The sequence below is a fragment of the Lathyrus oleraceus genome, chromosome 7, assembly GCF_024323335.1.
Source record: "Lathyrus oleraceus cultivar Zhongwan6 chromosome 7, CAAS_Psat_ZW6_1.0, whole genome shotgun sequence".
NCBI lineage: Eukaryota > Viridiplantae > Streptophyta > Magnoliopsida > Fabales > Fabaceae > Lathyrus > Lathyrus oleraceus.
The window spans coordinates 353,668,217-353,673,840 of record NC_066585.1 but is presented as its reverse complement, the minus strand read 5'-3'; the positions used below and the strand labels follow the sequence as shown (position 1 = coordinate 353,673,840).

The 5,624-nt window shown below is 40.0% G+C and overlaps 1 pseudogene; it reads right to left on the bottom strand.

Annotated features, from left to right (window-relative positions):
* Positions 1-528: 528 nt before the first annotated feature.
* Positions 529-628, bottom strand: LOC127109229 (uncharacterized; annotated as a pseudogene).
* Positions 629-5,624: the final 4,996 nt, after the last annotated feature.

Here is a 5,624-nt window from a genome sequence, read left to right as displayed (position 1 = left end):
AAGGCGAGCCACTCTATTTACGAATCAACGATATCGAACTATATCTCTGAGTCTTACGACGAATTCGGGAATATCGTGCTGCAAACAATCTCCCTCCTGTAGAACTTCCTGATTTCAAAAACATTTTCCCTTCGATACCCGAGATGGCAGAACCAGCTCGTGCTCTTAGAGATTACGCCGCTCCATCACAAGATGAGCCGCATTCAAGTATTGCTCCACCCGCAATCGAAGCAAACAATTTCGAACTTAAACCTTCGCTGTTGCAGGCAGTGCAACAGAACCAATTCTCTGGAAATCCTACCGAGGATCCAAACCTTCATTTATCCGTATTTGTCCAATACGCTGATACTGTTAAAGCTAATGGTGTCACTTCAGAGGCAATTCGACTTCGTCTTTTTCCTTTCTCGTTAAGAGATAGCGCTAGAAGATGGCTTCAATCTCTTCCTTCCAACTCTGTCACCACATGAAACGAGTTGAAGAAAGTTTTTCTTGCCCGATACTTTCCGCCAAGCAAAACAGCTATGTTAAGAGCCCAGATAAACAGATTTAAACAGAAAGACAACGAGTCTCTTTTCGAAGCATGGGAAAGATACAAAGACATGATGAGACTTTGCCCACACCATGGTTTGGAAGACTGGTTAGTAATTCACACATTTTATAATGGTCTCTTGTACAACACAAGGTTAACAATAGACGCCGCTGCAGGTGGTGCACTAATGAACAAACCTTATGCTGATGCTTACCAGCTTATCGAGAGCATGGCCCAAAACCACTATCAGTGGGGAACCGAACGAACAATGGTGGAAAAACCTCAAACGAAAACTGGCATGTACGAGATAAGTAACCTTGATCATGTTAATGCAAAAGTGGATGCTCTGGCCCAGAAAATTGAAAGTTTAAATGTATCACCTCCAACCGCCGTGGTTGCTATAACTCAGAATTGCGAGGTCTGTGGAATCCAAGGTCACACTCCTATGGATTGTCAACTCTTAACAGGAATCCAAGCAGAGCAAGTAAACTACGCTCAAGGAAGCCCCTACTCGCATACCTATAACTCAAATTGGAAGAACCATCCAAACTTTTCATATAAGAGTAATAACGCTTTATACGCACCCGAACAATCTTCAAATCAAGCCCCAGCTATACCTCCGGGATATCAGAAACCGAACCCATCCATGCCTAACAATAACGCCCCTAGGAAATCCAACTTGGAAATCATGATGGAAAACTTTATAGCTTCCCAACAATAAACCAATAAATATTTCTTAAACCAGAATGTACACACTGGAGAACAAATTAAACAATTAGCAAGTAAAGTAGATGCCCTGGCTACCCATAAGAAAATGCTGGAAACACAAATATCACAAGTAGCTCAACAACAAGCGCCTACTGCTGCCCCAACTGGTACATTTCCTGGACAGCCCCAACCTAACCCGAGAAGCCACGCTCATGCAATTATATTAAGAAGTGGAACGGAAGTGGAAGGACCGTCTGATCCAAGGATGGAAAACCAAAACTTTCAAAAGTCAGCTGAGGAAGAAAATAGACCTAAGGAGAAGGAAGAGAGTAATAAGGAAACCATAGAAAAGAAGGAACCTTATGTACCTCCACCACCTTACAAACCGCCGATCCCTTACCCTCAAAGGCTTATTAAGACCAAAGATGCGGGCCAATTTAAAAAAATTGTTGATCTCCTTAAACAATTAAACGTTACAATCCCGTTCACCGAAGCGATTACGCAGATGCCCTCATATGCCAAATTCTTAAAAGAAATTCTTTCTAATAAAAGGAAACTTGAAGATAGCGAAACCGTTACATTCCCTGCCGAATGTAGCGCTATAATCCAAAACATGCCTCCTAAACTCAAGGATTCGGGTAGTTTCTCTATACCCTGTCACATAGGAAAATTTGTCATCGACAAAGCCTTATGCGATTTAGGAGCCGGAATTAGTGTTATGCCTTTATCCATATGTAAGAAACTAGAAATGGGAGAATTAAGACCAACCAAAATGTCTGTGCAACTAGCAGATCGTTCCATCAAATACCCTGTAGGAATTCTTGAAAACGTTCCCGTACGCATAGGTCAATTCTACATTCCAACTGATTTTACAATTATGGACATTAGAGAAGATGATATTACACCCATTGTACTAGGAAGACCGTTCTTAGCAACCGCCGGTGCAATCATAGACGTAAAACGAGGACGACTCACCTTCGAAGTAGGTGAAGAGAAAATTGAGTTCATTCTTTCCCAATTCTTGAAAGCACCTGCAATAGAAGATACATGTTACTTCATGGATATCATCGATGAATGCATAAAAGAAGCAGAGTTAGTAGAAGACAAATCATCCGACTATCTTGTAGAAGACAAATTTAACCAATGTTTAGCAATAACACCGGACCCTACGCAGTGTCTTAACAAACCAACCCTTGACCTGAAAACACTTCCCAAAAATCTGAGATATGAATTCCTAGACTTAGAACTTGAACGACCTGTGATAGTTAATGCAGACCTAGGAAGACTCGAAACGGAAAAACTCCTACATATTTTAAGAAAGTATCCAACCGCACTAGGTTACAACATCACCGATCTTAAAGGAATAAGTCCTTCTATTTGTATGCACCGCATCATGCTAGAAGAAGACTGTAAAACCTCTAGGGAACACCAGAGGAGACTAAATCCGATCCTGAGTGAGGTAGTGAAGAAGGAAATAACCAAGTTATTAGAAGCAGGTATTATATATCCTATATCTGATAGCAAATGGGTTAGTCCTGTACACGTAGTACCAAAGAAAGGAGGCATAACCGTTATTGAAAACGAAAAAGGGGAAACTATAACCAAACGAATCGAATCGGGATGGAGAATGTGCATTGACTATAGGAAACTAAACAAAGCAACCCGAAAAGATCATTTCCCTTTACCGTTCATTGACCAGATGTTAGAACGATTAGCAAAACATTCACATTTCTGTTATCTAGACGGTTATTCAGGCTTCTTTCAAATACCCATTCACCCTGATGACCAAGAAAAGACAACATTCATGTGCCCTTTTGGTACCTTCGCTTATAGACGAATGTCGTTTGGCCTGTGTAATGCTCCTGCAACTTTTCAAAGATGCATGATGGCAATTTTCGCCGACTTTCTCGAAAACATCATGGAAGTATTTATGGATGACTTTTCCGTATGCGGACAAAGTTTTGAAGAATGCCTTGAAAACCTAGAAAGAGTTCTTGAGCGATGTGTAAAAGTAAACTTAGTACTTAACTGGGAGAAGTGCCACTTTATAGTACAAGAAGGAATTGTTTTAGGACACATCATATCAAATAGAGGAATTGAAGTAGACAAAGCCAAAATAGAGGTAATCGAAAACCTTCAACCCCCAAGAACCGTGAGAAAAGTACGAAGCTTCTTAGGACACGCCGGTTTTTACCGACGATTCATCAAAGACTTCTCTAAAATAACTAAACCTTTAACCGGACTATTGATGAAAGATGTTGAATTCATTATCGACGATAACTGTTTAGAAGCATTTCAAACGCTTAAGCAAGCATTGATCTCCGCACCCATAATGCAGACACCCGACTGGAATGAACCATTCGAAATAATGTGTGATGCCAGCGATTATGCTGTAGGTGCTGTTTTAGGACAACGAAAGGATAAAAAGCTTCACGTTATATATTACGCAAGTAGAACCCTAGATGAAGCGCAGATGAATTACGCCACTACCGAGAAAGAACTCCTAGCAGTTGTATTTGCGCTAGATAAATTTCGTTCTTACTTGGTCGGAGCCAAAATAATAGTTTACACTGATCACGCTGCTATCAAGTACCTCTTAACAAAAAAGGATGCTAAACCTAGACTCCTAAGATGGATCTTGTTGCTACAAGAGTTCGATTTAGAAATCAAAGACAAGAAAGGAACTGAAAACGTAGTAGCAGACCACCTCTCTAGACTTGAGAACCTTGAACCGAAAAGAACATCAATTAATGATGATTTCTCGTACGATAAACTTATAGCTACTTTGGAAGAGAATAACTCTGACAAACAAGTAGAAACCACCTTAGCTATATCTGTCACACCATGGTACGCTGATCTCGTCAATTATTTAGCTGCCGGAATAGTTCCACCTACTTTATCTTACCAGCAGAAGAAACGATTCTTCTACGACATAAAACACTATTACTGGGATGATCCCTTACTTTTCAAAAGGGGCCCCGATGGTATTTTCCGTCGATGTATACCCGAAGAAGAGGTAGAAAATATAATCCGACACTGTCACTCCGCTCCTTATGGTGGACACACAAGTACATCCAAGACCTGCTCTAAAATCCTACAAGCCGGCTTTTATTGGCCAACTATATGGAAGGACGTACATGCGGCTATTAAGGAATGTGACAGATGTCAACGCACAGGAAACATATCTAGACGTGACGAGATGCCACAAAAAGGTATTTTGGAAGTAGAGATTTTCGACGTGTGGGGAATAGACTTCATGGGACCTTTTCCATCCTCTTTCGGTAACAAATACATACTCGTGGCAGTTGACTACGTATCAAAATGGATCGAAGCTATAGCTTCTCCAACAAATGACACCCGAGTAGTAACTAGACTCTTTAAGAATGTAATATTTCCGAGATTTGGCATCCCAAGAATAGTAGTCAGTGATGGTGGATCGCACTTTATATCCAAGGTACTCGAAAAACTATTGTTTAAATATGGCGTGAGACATAGGGTAGCGACACCTTACCACCCTCAGACCAGTGGACAAGTGGAAGTATCTAACAGAGAAATCAAGCAAATACTAGAAAAAACAGTCGCCACTTCAAGGAAAGACTGGTCATTGAAATTACCAGAAGCTTTGTGGGCATACCGAACTTCTTATAAAACTCCCATAGGGACGACCCCATTTAAGCTCATTTATGGAAAATCCTGTCACCTCCCGGTAGAATTAGAACATAAAGCCTATTGGGCTATTAGAAATCTGAATTTAAACTATAAGGCCGCCGACGAAAAGAGAATCCTTGACATAAACGAATTAGAGGAACTCAGAAGAGACGCCTATGAAAATGCCAGAATCTACAAAGAAAGAACAAAACAATGGCATGACAAGAGTATATCAAGGAAAATCTTCAAGCAAGGCGACGCAGTCCTTTTATTTAACTCTAGACTAAAGTTATTCCCGGGAAAACTACGATCCAGATGGTCAGGTCCTTTTCATATCACTAACATCTTTCCCAGTGGAGCGATAGAAATTAAAGGCAAATCCACAGAACCGTTCACCGTAAACGGGCAACGTCTAAAACACTATCACTATGTGGAAACCAACGAAGATTCGCAAATCCTACACTTAGACGAAATGCCTCCAGGATTAATAGATTATATTTAACAGTTTCTTTGTCGAGCTTGCGACATTTAAACAAAGCGCTTAGTGGGAGACAACCCACAATTATTTTATTATTTCCTTACATTATTATTATTATTTTTCTACTTTTTCCTTAATTATTCTTTTAATTTCTGTTTAGTATTCATTCTTAATTTATTTTAATTTATTAAAAACTTTTCTCTTCTTTCGGCATTTGGCCAAATCCTAACTAAAACTCATGTTTTTCTTTTCTTTAGCTAA